This window comes from Oryctolagus cuniculus, chromosome 9 (assembly GCF_964237555.1).
Source record: "Oryctolagus cuniculus chromosome 9, mOryCun1.1, whole genome shotgun sequence".
Classification (NCBI taxonomy): domain Eukaryota; kingdom Metazoa; phylum Chordata; class Mammalia; order Lagomorpha; family Leporidae; genus Oryctolagus; species Oryctolagus cuniculus.
Window position 1 is genome coordinate 38902849 of NC_091440.1, and position 21228 is coordinate 38924076.

At 40.1% G+C, this 21228-nt stretch overlaps 1 protein-coding gene across 10 annotated transcripts in view; it reads left to right on the forward strand.

Moving 5' to 3' along the window:
- The window catches only part of KLF12 (KLF transcription factor 12), a 519070-nt gene that overhangs the window by 339803 nt on the left and 158039 nt on the right, over positions 1 to 21228 (forward strand). The gene's annotated exons all lie outside the window — the stretch shown is intronic.

Genomic DNA, 21228 nt, shown 5'->3' on the forward strand with positions numbered 1-21228 from the left:
AGAGGTAACCGTGTTCTTCAATGAACAGAACCTACAGTGTGTGTAAACACTGCATCCAGAGTTGCTGTGTGCAGAATAAGTAGCAGGGTCGCCAGCTGATAGCTACTGAGCAGAGCAGGGTTTCGTGGGAACTAACCCCACATTTATGCTTTGTTTATTTTTTATTTGTCGAGTCTTATAACATGCAAATTCAGACATATAAATTTACAAAGTAATGCTTACTTCCAAATACTTGGATGGGAAGAACAATCTCAGGTTAGCCTGATGCTTCATGAGGTGCAAAGCATCAGCTCCTTATAGATATAAGCCATTTTGAAAAATGTTTCAAGCAAATTATCGTGGCTTTTCTTTTTTGGCTCAGACTGGAGCTTATTTGGATGGCAACAATTTTAAACGCCCTGAGTCAGGGACTGCAGCTTCTGGCATCTGATCATTTTCTTTTGAGTAACTTATACCATTAATATAATTCTGAAGTTAGGTGTTTGGCTATAAAAAAAAAAATACGTCTCCTGGGTTGTTTTAATCTTATAAGTCTAAATTATTTCAAATAACAGGATGACTCATAAAATGGAAATACTCCAAAAATACAAAACTAATATTCCCTTTTAAGGTTTAGAAGGCGGGAAGATAATTTGCCACATAATTGTCAAAATACTTAGTTATTTAATTAAACTTGATAGTTACATAGCTGATCATGAAGTCATTTTCTACTTCCAAGTTCTTATATTTTTTCCCAGTTTTTTTGAGAAGAAATTTTAAGAACCTCAAGCCGTTTATTTTTCTTCTCTACCCATGAGTCTGAAGCATAAGCCACTCTTCTATAGAAATGCAAAATCGCGTATTCATTAACACACTCCTTGCGAAACTGAATATATGTGTATGTATTTTTTCTTTGGAGCCTAGAAATAAAGGTGGATTAAGACTCGCATATATTATTTTTCCTTTGACACTATATTAATACTGAGGCCAATAATTAAAATACAGTCAACAAACACATGAAACACTGTCTGCTCAAAAATATTAATAAATATGATTTTTTTCATTCTTGAATAAGGCAAGATACTAGAAATGCTATTTGTGAAATTAGAGAACTTTTTGCAATCGCATACTAAACAATTTCCAACTACCACTGACAAGTTATTGTTTTATCTACAGTAGGTTCTTCATGCCACAGGAATAAATTTTACCTTACCAACTTACTCACGTTAAAAATCTTATCGCCCAGAGCACAGAGGAGTTGTAGCCTGCAGACTTGAGATGCGGACACTGCGCTTACCTGCAGCCCTTCTCTCGTTCTACTGTAGGGCCAGTCCTAAGTTTCATCACCCTCTAGTGAAAAGGTAGAAGAAAAGAGGGATTAGGGAGACTTCTCATTGGTTTTACTCAAGCGGAACCCTCTTTGATACTGCTAATACTTCTGATCAAAGTGAACAAATCTATTTGAACTATAGTACGGTAACTAAAGACCAAATTAGATACTTCTTTGCCCTTTAAAATTTAGACATTCAATTATCAATTTTTGAACAGTTAGGAATTAACTAGTAGCAAAACTTCACACTTGCCGTTATTCCATTATAGGTGTGTATGTGTACGTCATAGAATCTTATCGTAGTGTAAAACCACTTAAGAAGGAATATTGCTTTCATTATGAAGTTGATTAAGAAAGATTTTTATGTTCCTCATGATCTCTTAAGCAGTTGTGGCTCACTAATGAAGGAAACCAAGGATATATCTTTTATTTGCCATCATCATTTTATGGCACAACTTATTTTTAAGTATATGACATGAAGTATACTGCTAAAATTTAATCTTCTGGAAAATGTGTCATTGTGGAAGAACTGGAAGACTCATGCTGAAACTGGTTCTCTACATGGGTGTATTTATTAGTTTGATGCAGTACTTTTCACTCAGTAGTTTTTTTTATGTTAAGAATAAAAGTTTATTCAATCATAAACCTGCTGGATTGTGCTATAGTTGTTAGGAGCATCAGATGGGGGTGGTCAGAGATGTATAAGTTAGCATCTTGATGATCTCACAGCTGTGGTGTGGGAAGGCTATTTAATATCACTGATCCTCATTTTCTATCAGTGATAAAGTGGGGTAATGAGACAATCCTTGGAGGGTGGTGGGAAGATTAGGTAGATACATAATATGTAAACATCTAGCATTGTTTAGGTATTGATAAATGTTTATAGTTATTTATGATCATTATTTTGTCTCCCACCAAACCCCCTGCTGATACCAGAAGCAGTAACTTTTGCATTTGTTTTCTATTTCTTGTAAAACTAGAATGTTGGAGGGGGGAAAAAAATACTGATTGAATTTTTAAAAGAACAAATTACCTCAGGAGGTTGGTATGAAAATACTTTTCAAAGTTGTTAATGCAACAGATTATAAAGAGCGAGAGATTAGTATGAGAGATCGCCTGGAAACATCCCATTTTTCTGTTTTTATTAGTTTGTATTAAGTTTTTCTAATCACCATAGTCTACAAATGGTGCTGTAGCATTTTAAAGTTTTTTATTGTTCCACTGATTAATTAGATGATGATAAAAGTGCCTAGTGGAGGAGGATTGCCTACCTCACAGAATGAATAAAGGAAAGGTCATTTCAGTAATTCCTCGGGTTTTTGTTTTGCACATAATACAGCTGGGCACTCGGCCAGCTGGGAAATGGCTGAGTGATAAAGGGAGACGCCATTTCTCGTTCAACCTCAGACTTGTATGTCTCATATGGAGGAGCCAAAGAGAATATGATAAGAAAGTTGGATTTTCAAAACACTAATAATAAAACTATAGATGTAACTCATTCATTAGATGATTGTACCAGCCAGTTACCTTTGAAGTTGGTACAGCACAGCTGGCTTCTGATAAAGCAATAGATTACCCTCTGGGTGACTTTAAAGAAAGGACTGGGAATGTGGACATCCATGAACAAGTTAATGTCTCATGTGACTTGAGTCATTTTCCCATTCAGGTGTTTATTGAGCATCTGTCATTAATAGGTGTTTTACTGATACCAAGGATACAGTGTTGAACAAAATAGATACTGTTTGTACCCTACAGGGCTTCAGTCTAGTTGGAGATACCAAAGAATTCATTCAAACAATTAAGAAATGGGTAATCATGGGATAGAATTGGAGTAAAGCATAGACGAGCCAGGAAATTGCCATTGGATAGAGTTTCATTATGATTGCAAATAGAAAAAAAAATGTGTGAGACAGAAGTACTTTTAGACATGGTTAGGTGAAGGGTTTGTACTTTGATGCTCAGTAGGGGCTTTTGAGAGTTTGAGGAATTGGTGAGGCCTAGCTTCCACAAAGGATGCTTAACTAACAACAGAGGGATATGAAAATGCCTTCTTAAGGAAGCTAGAACCTCACTGCATCCAAATATGTGAAGAATATTGGTCTAAAATAATAACAAGTGGTTGTCTATGCCAGAGCACCCACAGTGCTCAGTGGGGCCTTGGATATAATGCATGTTATGAAGAAAAATGAAATGCTGTTTGGGAAGGTACAGGAAATAGAGTCTTATTAGAAAAGATCTGTTGGGAAGAAGTTTTGCTGCTTGATAACAAAAGGGCAAGTAGCAGTAACTAGACCCTGTATACAGTGGTGCTGAGAGGTATAGAGTTCTCTATGTAGAGAAGAGTTTTGTTACTGCCTAACCTGAGACATTGCATTTATAAACCAGACCCCTCAAGTGATCATTTGACCTCATAAAGGGAGGTCATCCATACTGGGGAAGTTTGTGGTACATTTCCCAGGAGAAGTTCCTGAGTTTTACAGAATATTTAGTCCCCAACACCATAGAAGAGTCACCACAAATCACAAGCTAAGTTGTTTTGGGCTCATCATTGCTTTGATGGAAGATTGGATATGTTTAGGATCCTCCTTCCTTCCATTATGACGCGTGTTTATTGTATGCCAAGCCCAGTTCTAGTAATCATGGCTCCAATGTGAGCAAGTCTCCACTATGAACTTACATTCAGATTGTGTAAATGCCATGAAGAAAAATAGGGCATGATCTAGTCACGGAAAGTTAACAGAAGAGGGACGTACTTGTAGGTTTATTCAAGGAAGGCCTCTCTGAAAAGTTAGCTATGCTAATAATACCTGAAGAAGAGTGTTCTAGAAAGAACTGCAGGTCCAAAGACCCTTAGGCATGAATGAGTATAATCTGTGATAGGAGGAACCACAAGGAGACCATGGGACGAGAGGGGGAGTAAACAGCAGAGGAGTGGTGGAGATGAGGACAGAGAGGCTCATGTGGGCACCAGATCATCATAAACTCTTTGAGTTTTGTTCGAAATGTGATGGGAAGAGAAGGCATTGGAACTGGAATTTTGAACAGGAGCGTGATATGATGTGTTTCACCTTGTACAAATATGGAGCCACTGCATGCAGTAAAGAATGTGGATCAGGAATATATGTGAAGTCCTGCTAGAGAACTTGTGGATTGAATGTCAGATGTGAGAAAAGAAGGGGAATTTAGGATCACTTCTGGTTTGGGGCTAAATTAATGGGTGAATGGTGGTGTTCTTTATAAGGGAAGAGTGGAGTTGAGAAGGAAATTTCCTTTTGGACGTGCTAAATTTGATGTCCCTCTTCAGCATTTGATGGGAGAACTTGAAATGGAAATTGGGCAAGTGAGTCTAGGGCTCCAGAGGAAAGAGAAGGCAAGTTTGGAAAAATAAGTTCATGACCCATTAGAGTAAGTGGAGTATTTATTTAGTGCGATGGAATATATAAGATCATCACGTCTTGGCCTTTTGGCTGAGAGCAAGTGTGGAATGTGTAGGATCATCTTGGGAGAGAGCCAAAATAGAGAAGGGAAGGAAGGCATGAAAGACTTGAGCATTTGGAGGTCAGAGAGAGAAGAGGGATCCAGTAAGCAGTACTGAGACCAGTGTTCCAGTGAGGTCACTGTAAGACTGTTCAAGAGAATGCAAGTGTAGCGAGTGCATTTCACGGAGGGGATTGTCCATCCACTCCACTCCTGCTCAGACGCTGAATAATGTGAAGATCGAGAACTGTGGGTTTGTGAGGTAGAGTTCATGGATCGCAGTGACAGGCAGTGGGCATGAGGGACAGAAGATGAAGGGAGTTCCTATTTGGATGACACGTAAGGAAAGTGAGATGGAAAGTCTACTTGGCTCTCTGGAGTAGTTTTTTGTTGTTGTTGTTGTTGTTTGTTTGTTTGTTTTTCGGTAAAGGGCTGCAGAGAAAGCCTATGGTAGCTAGAGAGGCAGGCTCCTAGACCCTCCAAGGAAGGGCGCTAAGGGAGAAAGCATAGCACATTTGTGTGCTGTCAGGAATAACCTAGGAGTGAGATGCAAATGGATAATTTTAGGGAGGAAGACTAATAGTGCAGCATTCTTAATTACACATTATTGCTTATTACTGTATTGTGTACTGTATATTACTGTGCTGTGGAAGTAACCTGCATCTCAACAGTAATTAATTCAATATTAATTATTGACAGAATTGTTAGGAATAAAAAAGATATACAGTGAAAAATCTAAGGAAGTGCAAAGACAACAAAATGATCTAGGATTCAAAATGAAAAGCAGTTATCAAAATTTGAGTTCCATTGGCCGGCGCTGCGGCTCACTAGGCTAATCCTCCACCTTGCGGTGCCGGCACACCGGGTTCTAGTCCCGGTCGGGGCGCTGGATTCTGTCCCTGTTGCCCCTCTTCCAGGCCAGCTCTCTGCTGTGCCCAGGGAGTGCAGTGGAGGATGGCCCAAGTCCTTGGGCCCTGCACCCCATGGGAGACCAGGATAAGTACCTGGCTCCTGCCATCGGATCAGCACGGTGCGCCGGCCGCAGTACACTGGCTGTGGCGGCCATTGGAGGGTGAACCAACGGCAAAGGAAGACCTTTCTCTCTGTCTCTCTCTCTCACTGTCCACTCTGCCTGTCCAAAAAAAAAAAAATTGAGTTCCATTGATAATTACAAATACCATAAAGATCAGATATTTCTCATTGTCTAGAGGAATGTACAGAACAATTTAAAACATAGATTTGTCTTGTGATGGCAATTTTACACTCACACATTAATAGATACTACATTTTAGACATTCAAGGTACATTAAATGGCATTGCCATAACCAGTTTCTGAAGATCCAACTAAAAATTAGCTTTTGCCATGTAGCTGAGGAACAGGTCACCTTGAGGGGCAGAATGACACAAGATTATATTGATCAGTGGCTTTGAAACGGGGCTCAGAAAGACCTGTCACAGCCAGGTGGGTGTTACTGTTCCCCAGTTAACACTAACTTATTTCTCTTTGTTTTCTTTATTTTACAATTCTTTTAACATTTTGCTACATTCACTTCAAATGTTGACATTATATACATACCCGATTTTACTGTTTATTCTTGAAATCAGAGATACCAGTATCACAGATTGAGGGATTCATGACATTGATCATAATGTAGGGAAGGAAGGATATATTGTCACTGACAAGGTGTGATTCAGTGAAACAATATTTATTAAATACCAAATGATATATTATCCATACAATTTTTATGCTCTTTATATTTAACTTCTAAAAATAAGAGAAAATATGCTGTTTGCCTTTCTGGCTCTGGCTTATTTCATTTAGCACACATTTATCTCCAGTTCTATCCATTTTGTTGCGTATCTCAGGACTTCACTCATTTTTGTGGCTGAGTAATATTCTAGTGTGTGTGTGTGTGTGTGTGTGTGTGTATGTATACACATACATACATACACACGCATACCACATTTTCATTATCCAGTCATCAGTTGTTGGCGTCTAGGTAGAGTCTCCCTTTATTCTTTATTAGCCCCTCCCTGTTACTGTCCTTTCTTTAATCACCCAAATGCAATCAAATGTCCATGTAATTAGTCATAAAAGAGAATCATACACAGGGAAAGAGTTCAGCTCCAGTTTCTACCCAGCCATCTTTTCTGTCATGCAAACATAGTACAGGTATCCAAGTCACCCAGACTTGTTTAGAACATATTTATTGCATTAAGACTTTGTATTGAAAAGTGTCATATTTGAGAGACCTTGCTATAGGTCATAGGTACATGACTAGTTTTCTTGATTTAAGACAAGAAGAGAGATGAGGAGAAGTGATCAGATCCCTTGAATCTAAAGTACTTCTTCCCTAACTACGTGACCAGAGCATGTCGATGATGCTGGTAGGAAACCAAGTCACTTGGGTGTGCAGTTTCTTTGGTCGCCTCCTCTGGAAGCATGTTGCTTTCTTATTACGTTTAGCTGTAGACACATAGTGAAGAATCCTCCAGAAATACACATCATTTTCATAGCACTCATTCAGGAGTTTCAAAGGGATGTGGCCACGGGCAAATTTAAATTCTCACACCCCATTTTCTTCCTGTAGGCTGCTGAGAAAAGCAACAGCCTGCGGGAAGAAGCCACAAGAATATTTTTAGTCTGATGCCATTTATATTGTCATTGCAGTGATTGGCTGCACAGCTTGCTGGAAGCTATGACCCTAACTCCTGCCCCACTGAATGCAAGTGGAGTTTTGCCCCCCTGGAACTCCCCTTTCAGACCTCCTTGTTTCGCTGGTTTTCTTCTGCTGGTAGCTTTCCCACTCCCGGATGTTGCTGTCTTGTTTTATATTCTCAATCCTAGCACAGACTCACTTCTTCTGTCTGCCTCATGCAGGACTGTCACCTCTTTTAATTCACCGTTCAGAGGAACCCTCGAGTCGTCTATCCATATGACCAGAATAGTTTTGGGCAGCTGACCTGTTCTTATGTGTACAGTAGTCGTTGCTTCCCGAATGAGGGAACTCCATATCCGCTTTTGGTAGTTGTGTTCTTCCATTTACTTTTAAGTGTCATTGGCTGCTAAATATAGATTAATATGTTAATTCTGGGTTTGGTCTCTACCAACAAACCATCTAGTTACTTCTGTGTGTGGTTTTTTTTTTTTTTTTTTTTTTTTTTTTTTTTTAACATTGCTTCTTGGGAAGTGGGTCTGGAATGTTGCAGGGTTTTTTGGTTTATTTTACTTAAATGCAGTTTTGATAAGACTTAAGTGTCTCACTATTACCATTTCAAAGCAAAGGCAGAAGCTTGTTAAACAGAAAAGCAGGCAGCTATGTTTATGAAAAATTGAATTTTAACAGAGTTCATAATGTGTTATCTTGTTCAGCTTCATTGGTGATTTGTCTTTTCTTTTTTAACCTGATTTTCAACATGGAATTGAAACTTACTTGCAGTTTTGTTTTTTTTTTTTTCCCCTTACTTGTGGGCATGCATAAGAGGTTGAATGGATTCCACTAATAAATTGGCTGCTTAAACCCTTGTTTATCTGAAATACTTACAATCTGTCAATTTCACCGTGTCATCTGGCATAGATAGACTGAGTTAGTTCAAAGATTTAGTGATAAATACTCACTCAGAGAGGAGATGGAAGCTGGCTATGTTATTCCGGGACAAAAGACAAGCAGAAACACTAAGTAAGCTCTTCAGAGACAGTGATAGGTGACTTTGCTGGACTCTCCGCAACACCCCAAGTTAAATTACAGTAAAGGAAAGTACAAAGAGAGGAGGGGAGAAAAAGGAGAAAGTGTAGCTGTCTGGGACTCTTCGATTTAAGAGGTAGATATTATCTCATTCAAAGGTAGATATTACTTAAGGGACTCCAGATACAAACAAGAGACAAAGCTGTTTGTATGGGAAGTACCTAAAACTGGAGGTTAACAAAATGTGCTTTGTGTTCATTCTGTTATACAGTGACTTCAATATGTCCTAAATGAAATAACCCAGATACCATTTATGTTTTGAGGATAGGTTTCTCCTACCATAAAAGACCTAATTTATGTTTATATAAATTTATGCTTAATTGTCTTACTTTATTAATGTAGTATTCTAGTGTAGTCTTCATATCCATTTTTCATGACACCTGAAAAGTTGTCTCTAGTAATATTTAGTACCACTTACCAATACATGTTGGGCTTTGATATATAATATCTGTTTTGTGAATAGTTTCATTTTGTAAAAAAAGCAAAGTTTTCCTCTCCTAGTAGAATATTCTTAAACATAATATTTCTAATTTCACATTGTGTAGTTACTGGTATGCTGCAAGCGAATTCTTATTTTACATTTGAGAAGCATTTATGGAGTCAGGATGATAATTGAACTTCTGTCCTCATTGCAACTAACATACTTGTAAAAATATTTAGCAAATAAACACTTAATTGCTTCTAAGACCTACTAAGAACAAATAAAGAAGGAATGATATAAGATCCAAGAGGGAAGCTTGGTTTTAGAATCATTACCAGCACTATTTTAAATTGGCTTTTTGATAATTTACAACTCTGTGGCTGTGGTAAGATTTTATTTATTTGAGAGGTAGAGCTACAGACAGGAAAAGACAGAGGGAAAGGTCTTCCATCTGCCGGTTAACTCCCCAAACATCTGCAATGGCCAGAGCTGGGCTGATCCGAAGCCCAGAGCCAGGAGCCAGAAGCTTTTTCTGGATCTCTTACGTGGCTGCAGGGGCCCAAGCCCTTGAACCATCATCTACAGCTTTCCCAGGCCATAAACAGGGAACTGGATCAGAAGAGAAGCAGCCGGGACAGGATCCAGCGCCCATATAGGATGCCAATGCTGCAGGTAGAGGCTTAGCCTACTATGCCACAGCGCCAGCCCTACGGCTGTGGTTTCTATTCCATTTTTTTCTCCCTTAATGATTCTTTTGCTTTTCCAAATTATATTATTATTTTCTCAGCTCTTTCATGCTGTTTTCCACTGTTAATCGAGAATTGGTTGACTGGTACTCTGCCTTGTATTCTTTAGGAAAAAGCTGATATTTGTTCTTGTAGCTAATCAGTAAAAGAACTAGTGGGGGCAGTACAGTGGTTCAGTGGGTAAAGCTGCTGTCTCCAGCACTGGCATCTCATATGGATGTTTGTGTTCTGGCTGCTCCACTTCTGATCCAGCTCCCTGCTAACGCACCTGGGAAAGAAGTGAAAAATGGTCCAAGTGCTTGGGTCCCTGCACCCTTGTGGGAGATATGGAAGAAATTCCTGGCTCCTGGCTTTGATCTGGCCCAGCCCTGGCCATTTGGGGAATGAACCATCAGATGGAAGATCTCTCTATCTGTGTCCCTCTGTCTCTCTTCATAACTTCCCTTCAAATAAATAAAGTAAATCTTTAAAAAAGAAGAAGAGCTAGGAATTTACAGAGTAACAATCACATACTCAATTCTTGATTCAGCCACCTACCTGTGTGTGAAGAGAAATGCTATTTTGACCATTGGCCAACTGCTTTTTGTGACCTGATGGTTTTACCATCTTTTATTGCATCTAATAATCAATTCAATGTCCAACAAATGGTTTTAAAGAAAAAAAAAATGGACTGTAGAATGAAGTAGATTAAGAAACATCTTGAGAATATCACCCAAATAAGTATTTCATGAAACTTTTATTCATTGACCCACCTGTTTACGTACTTGTAAAATGTGTGTGTGTGTGTGTGTGTGTGTGTGTGTGTGTGTTTACTGGGCCATGCTAAAATATTTCTTACTGTGTTTCCTGTCTAGAAATTTGGAAGAGATCCTGCTGGAACACTTTTAGTTCAGCCCCCTTTCTCTTCACCTCTTCTTTCTTTTATAATCCTTTATTTATTTATTTATTTATTTATTTATTTACAGGCAGAGTGGACAGTGAGAGAGAGAGAGAGAGAGACAGAGAGAAAGGTCTTCCTTTGCCGTTGGTTCACCCTCCAATGGCCACCGCGGCCGGCGTGCTGCAGCCGGCGCACCGCACTGATCCGATGGCAGGAGCCAGGTGCTTTTCCTGGTCTCCCATGGGGTGCAGGGCCCAAGCACCTGGGCCATCCTCCACTGCACTCCCTGGCCACAGCAGAGAGCTGGACTGGAAGAGGGGCAAGCGGGACAGAATCCGGCGCCCCGACCGGGACTAGAACCCGGTGTGCCGGCGCCGCTAGGCGGAGGATTAGCCTAGTGAGCCGCGGTGCCGGCTATTTATTTATTTAAAAGTCAGAGAGAGAGAATCTTCAATCTGCTGATTCACTCCTCTAATGGCTGCGAAAGCTAGGGTTAGGCAAGGCACCCAGAGCTCCCATGTGGGTCTCCCACATGAGTGTTCAGGGCCCAACACTTGGGCTATCAGCCGTTGCCTTCTCAGGCACATTATCAGGGAGCTGGATCAGAAGCAGAGCAGTGGAGGCACAAACTGGCTCTCTGAGAGGGGATGCAGGTGTCCCGCCTGGTGGAGTCACCTACTGCACCATACTCCCTACCCCGTTTCTGCACCTCCCTCTCAAAGTACTCACCACACTCCCTGTCTTCCTTGCATTTCCCTCTCTTTTTTCAGTTGTCATTTTCGATTTCATTCTACCCTTTACCATTTTTAACCTTTTTCTGGGTTTTTGATTTTTTTTTCTCTCTCTCCCATGACTAACCAGATAACCTGCCCTGAAAGTCCTGTATTGTGGAACTGAGGGCTGTATAGAAAATGACAGTCTTTGTACTGCCATCTCGTGGTAGAATTTTAGAACAGTATGAACTGAAAGACTCAGGGGAACTCTATAATCAGTTTTCCAAGCAACTTAGGTCTATATGGGGATGCAGTAAATTTGTCCCTTTTAAGTAAAACTCAAAGCCGCATTTATCTACTTTGCTTGTAGAGTTTTATTATGTCACATACTTCTTTTTTTGAAGACTATGTTTAATTTGGGTCAGAAAGAAAATGCCTAACTTCTGCTCACTCATCCCATTTTCCATTCTGTACCTCTGTGTGTTGACTGTGTAGTAGCAATAAAGTGTTACTTCCCTTGAATGTCTGCTTAGCTCTTTTGTTTTTTCAAACTGTTGGCTAAATGGAAGTATATGTATGCCAACTGGTGTGCTATTTGCAAGTTTTTCTAAGAGTTCAACCCACCGAGAAAGGAAACCAGTGTCCTGCAATGTTGTGTAGAAAAAGTAAAATTAAAATAGTGATATCTTGGATCAACAGGAATTCAGAATGACAGATTAAGGGTTTTTTTTTGTTTGTTTTTAAACATTTAGCCTATTTATTTTAACAGAAATACAGTGATACAGAGAAAGTGAGGGAATAGGGGGAGAGAGAGAGAGAGAGAACCTTCCTTCCGCTGGTTCAGTCCCCAAATGGCTACAACAGCCAAGGCTGCGCAAAGCCAAAGACAGAAAGAAGCCTGGACCTCCATCTGAGTCTTCCACTTGGGTGTCAGGGTGCCATCTTCCTCTGCCCTCCCTGGTGAATTAGCAGAGAGCAGAATTAGAAGTGAAACAAGCCAGGACTCTAACTGGTGCTCATATAGGTTGCTGGTGTTACAGGCGATGGCTTAACCCACTACACCACAACAGTGGCCCTGGAGATTTTGATAAAACTGGGTGAACTGAGAATACCCATGGAAAATATACCACTAACTGCCTTCCCAATAGCATGGGGCTTAGGAATTCAGTAAAATGGAATTTAAAAGATAGCCCTGTGGTCCGTGAGTTTCTTATTTTCCTGGGGAGAGAAAGATCCAGCAGGAATGGTTGGCTGATAATAAGAATAAGCTCCTCTACTGATATTTGTACCTGGTTATGTAATGTGGTTTTTATTGTTATAAAAACTTATTCCTAGGATGAAATATATGAGAGGGTCTCCCAAAATCCTTCACTAAAACTTAAGCTCCACACACATACCATATAAGCCCCATTAGCTTCTATTTTCCCAGTGTTTTACTTGACATGAGTAAATCCATCATAAATATTTTCCAGATAAAGAGATGGATGAAGAGATGAGTTTCTGTAGCCTACCATAGGTACAGTGTTTCATGTGAGATGCTTACAAATGCGATGACTAGCATCGCTCTGTAGTTCTAAATGCTCTTTATAAGAGGAATCTTCCATCGTGTAACCTAGAAGACACCACAATATAAAGTAATAAACAGCAAGATGCTCCTTACATCATCACAATTTGGCTCCTGCTACCCCTCCACCAGTCTGTTGCCATGCCACCAAATATGTCTGAGGTCCCAAACATGAGCACGATTTATTATGGTGACATGACCTTTGGGCATGTAGAAACAAAAAGGCAGCCTTTTCTTTCTCTGACAAAGAGCTGGTTCAGATACCTTCTTTTCTGGGAAGGTACATGCCCAAATATAAGGCATTTCTCTCTCTCCCTCCCTCCCTGCCTCCCTCCTCTCTCTCTCTCTCTCTCTCTCTCTCTCTCTCTCTTTCACACACAGTGCTTTATGCAAAATAAAAATTTGTGTTTACAGAAATGATTGGAAGCATCCTCAGAGCCTCACTGCTCTTGCCATTTTCTGTAGTTCCCTGGTGTCCTTGACTGAATATCATTTCTGTCATTTCCCAAGTTTGTTTTACTTCATAGTAATTGATGTTAGAGAAGGGTGTTTGTTGGCACATTATAGATGTGTGAAATGATTTAGGTCTTAACTGTTTCTGGAGTTGAACTCCCGTGGGTGAGAAATATTCTTATGGCCAACTGCTTTTTGTGACCAGGTGGCTTTACCATCTTTTATTCCATCTAATAATCAGTTCATTTGTCCAACAAATGGTGTATGGACCATTTATATGACAGGGATATCCCCCATTCCCAGCCGTGGCAGTTTTGGAAACAACTTCTTAAAAGCCAGCCTCAGGTAGCAAAACGCTGCGGCCATGTTGAATTGTGCATTATTTCCACTTGGTGAACCTTAACATCAATTAGTAACTCACGGTCAACAGTTTTAAAAAAAAGAAGTATAATGGACTATAGACTATATTTTGTTTTAGAGATTGTATTTATTTTTTTGAGGGGTAGAGTTACAGGGAGAGGGAGAGACAGAAAGGTCCTTCATCTGTTGATTGACTCCCCAAAGGGCTGTAATGGCCAAAACTGGGCCAATCTGAAGCCAGGAGCCAGGAGCTTCTTCCAGGTCTCCCATGCAGGTGCAGGGGTCCAAGCACTTGGGCCACCTTCCGCTGCTTTCCCAGGATATAGCAGAGAGCTGGATCAGAAGAGGAGCAGCTGGGACACGAACTGACGCCCATATAGGATGGCTGCACTGCAGGCAGAGGCTTAACCTACTACACCACAGCATTGGCCCCTTCCATATAGACTTACTGGAAAGATATTACTATGTGAAATTTTTAGTTCTTATTTATTCTTTTAATCTCAGGCAAAATATTTTACCTGTGCATGTTGGACAAGTAATGGCTTTGATTGGACCCAGGCAATTAATAGAATCTGCTAGGTTTCTTATGTACTAGCAATGCCGATTCATTGCCCAGTCAGGATGAAACAAATTATGCCTCCTACCCCCACCGCAGTTAACTGTGTCGGCATCACAGTGCCATAAAATCTGAAAACTGTGGAGTATGGATAATCCCACTATAAATTGCAATAAAGATTACCCCTCCAGACTCTATATTCTCTCCATTAAGTTCATAGACACCGTCTCTTTGTACATAAAGTTTTATGAAATAAATCGACCAGTTCTCCTGTCCTTACCAGATAGCAGCCTGTTTTGATTTAAAAGCTGATAAGAGTACAATCAGTTTTTGGTGTTTGCAATGTATTTTAAAAGCATAAATTTCACGTAACAAACCTGAAAGAGAAAGTGCTGCTTTCATTTGCACAATGCGGTTGAATAGAAAGGGTAAATGATGTATTTGCCATGGGGGGGGTGGCATTCATTGCATCCATAAAAGGAAAGTAGGGTTTCCAACCTCAGATATCTAACCTTAAAGGTGTATAAAGTAAACTCATGCACAAATCTAAAGTAGCTTTGTCTGAGTTGTTTTAAATCTTCCATGTTTAGAAGGAATTATCCATTTCTCCATTGCATTTTGTCTGTTCTATGCTAAATCCAAGGGCTCCTGTAATCCTCTCCAGTGTGGCCTTTGTCAGAAGTCATGTTTTAAGTCCATCCTCTATAAACACCCAGATCTTTAAACAGAGGAGGCCTTCTGGAGCCCCAGGCTGTGAATCTCTGGGGAGCATGAACTAGGCTCTGGAGGAAGCCACACGTTATCATGAAGGTACACCAGGTAGCACTTAAGATAGAAGTTGACAAATCATAAGGTTTTGCTTCCAGAGTGAGGAAGAGGGTTCCAGATCAGGAAAAGAGTGACCAGTGAGGGCAGAGAATGAAGGGTACAGCGAGAAAGAAGAATGTGTCGCTTTACTGAAATGCGGAGTGTGGTGTCTTCTCAGGTGCACATTGCATTTGATATGAAATGTGTGTTGCGTGCCTGATGTGTACCGTAAATTACCTACAGGAAAGAGCCCGAGATCCCCCGCCTTTCTGAATCTGTTAGGTTCTTCATGCATATGGTTTTGTGGCTAGGCTCAGAAAATACAAATAAAAATGGGAAAGGAAAAACAGGAGAAAGGAATATTTCTCAGTCTGTATTTGTCTAATTCAGCTCACTAAAAATATTTTTGCCATAGATTTTTATGTATTTCCAATGGTCACAAAGATTTTGAAGTACTTTTTGTTCTGTAGTCTTATTTACTAAAAGAAAACAGATCCACTGACTTTGCACTGCCAGTCTACATTTGCCTGATACTCCCTGGGATTCTCATATCATGGTGCCCTGCCCAAATTAGGAAACTTCCTTTGTCTAAAGGGACACCAAGGGCAGAAAGTGGCAGCCAAAGAAGATCTCAGAATTAACTTGAATAATTACAAGGTCTTTCTGGATGGGAGCAAATAGGCTTAAATAGCTCTTTAGTCCTTGGAGGTAAGACTTTATTACAGTGTAATAATTGCTATGGAAATAATGACCATTAGTAATGAAAGAAAGGTTAAATTATTGTCAGTCTATTTGAAAATGGTAGCAAAGTATGTAATAAATCTTAAAAAGATATTTATTAAAATCATGTAACAATAAGTAGCCTGCATTAAATGCCTGTATATTCTTTGTGCTTTGCATATGTTATCTTTAAGCCCTATAATAACAGCATATAGGTGCCACTGATTACCTGTTATAGATGAAAAAGTTGAGATTCATGGAAGTTCCTCTACTGAGAAAGGCCACAGCTTAAAAGTGGCAAAGCCTTGAATTAAACTGAATTTTAAAACTACTCCAAAGCCATTTTGCCATACTTAGGCTTGATTCCAAAAAAAAGTATGCCTTAATTACCTCGAGAATTTGTCAGTATTAAATATCCCAAACTCTGTGTTTCCTCAAACTAGCTAGCATTATATTTTTAAATCACTTATTTTTAAAGCTTTAAGATTCATGATATATTAAACATGTATAGCTATATTTAAAATACAGTGTGTGTCTATATGAATTGCATGGAATAATCCCGTATTGTTAAGCATTGACTCAATAGTACTGAATTACGTGTTTTCATCTCTCTTGCATCTTGCAGCATGGAAAGCAACAGCCCCAAGCTGTAGGTTAACATTTCTAGGTGTAGGGAAATTTTGTCAAAATGTGGTTCACTGAGTTTCAGAGATCGACATGTGTGTCATTTTTAGACTTATCTGCTCCCTGCCTGGAGCTCTTTGGAGCAAGGAATTGGTTATAAAGAGACAGACAACACACATGTGCCTGTTCTGGCTTGCCTTGTTCTGATAGTGGTTATTTTCTGGAAAAAAAAAAAAAAACACGAGGGAAAACCGCAAAAGAAAAATACAGCCAACATTTGTTATTACTGTTATAATTATATTTATTTTCTTAGATTAATGAGTTCAATAAAATTCTGAGCACTAGCCAATAGCTAATAATCATTATAACATTTTAGAACTATCCTGGCTTATATAGCAGATGTTCAGAAATGCCTTCATCAAAATTGCAAAGTAAATTCCATAAAATTTGTGTTTGGTTATGGAAAATAGCTTCATAGTAAGGTTTGACATTTTCCAGGTTTGTGGTTTTGTTTTTGTTTTTTTTTGTTTTTTTTGTTTGTTTGTTTGTTTTCTCTTCAGAGTCTCATATAGTGTCTTTTCTATGTTTTTGTATAGCTGTCTTACTAATTATTAACTTTATCAAAGAGTAATATACCTTGTATGCTGTCCAAAATGTTTTGGTGCAAAATATGAGGTAGATTTTCTGCATTCTCTGAGTCCTGGTTACAATGGAACATAATGCATTTGTCATCTAGCAAATGCATGCTAACTGGTGATGCACTCCTTGGCGGTGTTATTTTGCCCATTGGTATAATCGTCAGTAATCAAGGTAGTATAACTTCCAATTATGTGTTTTATTGTCTCATTATCCTCCATGTAACCAGTATGACTATTAATAGGCCTGTTTCTTTCCTTCCTTGGCCAATTCTGATCATTTTTAATGTTAATCATCATAATAAACTCCTCATACTTAAAAGTAAACCCCCTTTTAACTGTAAGTTACATGAGTTTTTTCACTGTATAATTTTATGTGATCTGACATAAATGGAAAATGCTGACTTCTTCTACTTATTAATCCAATGGTTGATAACTGTTGCAGTGCTGTGCTCAGTGTTTATAGCTATTTTTTTTAAAAGATTTATTTATTTATTTGAAATAGTTACCAAGGGGCAGAGGCAGAGAGAGAGCGAGAGAAGTCTTCCATCTGCTGGTTTACTCCCCAACTGGCCACAATGGCTGGAGCTGTGCCAATCCTGAGCCAGGAGCTTCTTCCAGGTCTCCCACATGGGTACAGGGCCCCAAGGACCTTGGCCATCTTCTTCTTTCCCAGACCATAGCAAAGAGCTGAATCAGAAGTGGAGCAACCGGAACCTGAACCAACACCCATATGGGATGTGGCAGCTTTACCTGCTATGCTGCAGGCTGGCCCTTCAGTTTGTTTATAGTTATAGTAAGTATTGAGGAATACGTCATCCATAACAATAGCAAGTGTGAGCCATCGCAGACCCAAATTCTTTTTGTTAAGATTATTTATTTATACCATACCCTTATCCAGAAAGACATGAGGAATATCAGCCATATCATTGATAATGGTGGCCAGTAATTCAGCCAATCACTACTGAACAAAATTCATTCAGTCTATTTAGAGTGATCTTACATAGTTGTAAGGTTAAGGATGATACATGAGTGTGTTAGGACATGCTCAGAGAAGAACTTGGTGCTATCCCTTGTTTTTGCATGCCTATGTAAATGCTCACACATGTAGGAACATAGATATGTGGACAGATATAGATATATATATAGTCATAGACAGTGATGCTACTTGGAGACTTACAGATTGTATAAACTAAGCAGTTGATCTGTTATCAGCTTTTTCAGAATTTATTCCCTGCATTGTAACATTTCAATGAGAAAAGCATTAAACAAATAGTGCAGATTTGTCTTCTTTATTGCTCCCTGATTCATTTGTCAAAGCTAAATCATATCTGAACTGTCAGAATTTAAGAATTTTAAAAGTATGCCTTTAATTTCTAGTTTAAAAAATTGTTTATTTGAAAGGCAGAGTTAGAGAGAGAGAATCTTCCATCTGCTGGTTCACTTCCCAGATAACCACAATGATTGAGACTGGGCCAGTCCTGGACTTAAGGAAGGGTGCTGGCCAATCCCAAAAGCAGTACCTGAATCCCATGGGAGTCATAGCTCCTTACATAGAGAGTTAGAATTTCACCAGCTTTCTCAGACTAGATACTTTATTATATCAAGCGTTTTTTTTTTTCTAGCAAAGTATGGAGATAATGTCTTTAACAACAGCAGCAGAAAAACCTCAAAACACAGACTACATATTTCTTTTAGACTGACGGAAACTAACAGGACCATCCTATTTATTTGAGAGACAGGGTGGCAGACAGAAAGAGCTCCCATTTGCTGGAATACTTCCCAAATGCCTATACCAGCTAGGACTTGGCTGGCCCACAGCCAGGAACTCAGTCCAGGTCTTCCACATAAGTGGCAGGAACCCAACTACTTGAGCCATCATATGCTGCTTTCCATAGTCTGCATTAGTGAGAAACTGGAATTGAAAGCCAGAGCTGGGTATGGAACCCAGCAATCCTAAAGAGACATAACTTCTTTACTGGCATTTTAACCACCAGGCCAAATACCTGCCTGTGTCCTTTCTTTTAAATGCTTATGAAACAGAATTCATATGGGAAGCACCTTCAATCCAATTTTACAGGCTTTTGGGATTTTCATCAAAGGAAGATGGCATAAACACATTATTGGACTAAGATTGAAACAGAGGGAAATTCTATAGTACTTGCATTTTTTTTTGTCCCAAAGCTATTTCCGGTCATTTTTGAGCAGTTATTCACCCCAGGACAGGACAGACCCATACAGTGCAGGGGAAAGGGAATAGTTAGCATTTACTTTTGCTCTTTTAAAGAAGAATTATATTCCACTACTTTCAACACCACAGGCACTCACAGGTACAACATCTAAATTACCTGCTTTTTACTTGTGTCCTGTAGTTCCTGTATTTTTAAGTTACAAGTTAGGCTCCCATACACTGGGAGTCCATTTTTGAGGAAGGCTTTCACCTGTAGAACTCAACTCAATGGAGCTTTGTGTTTGCCTGTGGCCCACATAACAGCTCTTGCAGAATGTTGAGTGGAAAACCTCCTGTGTGTGTTTATTCATCACATGGAAAAGAAAACTTGCATAAAAAACTTTAAAAGTGTGATGTGAGGCTGTGCACCAGAAATATTTAACTCTTAATGCAGTATGTGATGCAGGTGTGGGGACAAACGTGCCTGTGCCTCAAACCAAAACAGGCGAGGGTTTGAAGAAGTGGTGATAAGTGAAAATAGCGAGGAATAACCAAGACAACAAAGCTATGGTGATGGCCAGGGGCCCTCCCAAATTTGAGGATTTTTTTGGTCTTAGAATCCCTCCACAACAATGGGAAGGGTCTGTATTCTAAGAGGACGAATTGAGTCATTACTTTTTTTTTTTTTTTGGCAGGCAGAGTGGACAGTGAGAGAGACAGAGACAGAGAGAAAGGTCTTCTTTTGCCCTTGGTTCACCCTCCAATGGCTGCCGCGGCCGGCACACCACGCTGATCCAAAGGCAGGAGCCAGGTACTTATCCTGGTCTCCCATGGGGTGCAGGGCCCAAGCACTTGGGCCATCCACCACTGCACTCCCTGGCCACAGCAGAGAGCTGGCCTGGAAGAGGGGCAACCGGGACAGAATCTGGCGCCCCAACAGGGACTAGAACCCGGTGTGCCGGCGCCGCAAGGTGGAAGATTAGCCTAGTGAGCCGCGGCGCCGGCCGAGTCATTACTTTTTAACCCTTTTTACTTTTAACCTAGCAGAGACCCTCTCCTTCATAAGGCATCTCCATAGCCACTCTGGTACATAGAATAGCTGGTGCAGAGGCACAACTGCATGCAAAATAGATGTTTAAGTGTTTCTTATTCCTAAGGTTTCTATGGTGAGGGAGGGCCACAATTTATTGGTACTTAAGCTTCTTCAATGGATCTTCCTCTTTGTCTTAAACGAGTCCGTTTTACCCAGTCCACAAACCCGAAAACAAGGCTGGAACAAAAAGACCACGTAAGCAAAGTAAGAGAAGTGGGTAAAATGGCCATAGATGCAGGCCTCGACTCTCCTTCTCCCGAGCACTACAGATGGAAATCAGGTTGGTGGCTGCCTTCTTGCCCATATGAACTCACCAGTGACCTTAGTACCCAGCGTTTTGAATCTTCCCTGCCACACGTGGATTCAGTGTTGAATAAATCAGCCGGAGCTGCTTGGCTTGGATCTGGTGCACTTGAAATGAGTTGATCAAAGGGAGAGGTGATGAGCACCACTGGTGCTACCCTAGGAGCCCAAGGGCTTGGCGCTGCTCTGCAAGGTTACCAGGCAGAGTGGAGACCCACACTTACCAACGGGGCAAAATAGGCCCTTTTGAAAGTCACTCCATCATATACTACCAGGAAACACAAGATGATTGTGAATCTCTATTCATTTGCTTTTTCAAACAAGAAAAATAGTTTTAGCAGTGACTGTTTAGGAAAATGACCAGGGGCCGACATTGTGGCACAGCAAATTAAGCTGCTGCCACCTATGATACCCATCTCCCACATTAGCGCCCATTCGCATCCTAAATCCTGACTGCTCTGCTTTGGATCCAGCTCCCTGCTAATGTGCCTGGGAAGGCAGTAGAAGCTGGCCCAAGTGCTTGGGCCCCTGCCACTCACGTGGGGAGATGCAGGTGGAGTTCTAGAAACCTGACTTTGGCCTGAACCATCCCAGGCTGTTATAGTCATTTGAGGAGTGAACCAGCAAATGGAAGATCTCTTTTTCTCTCTA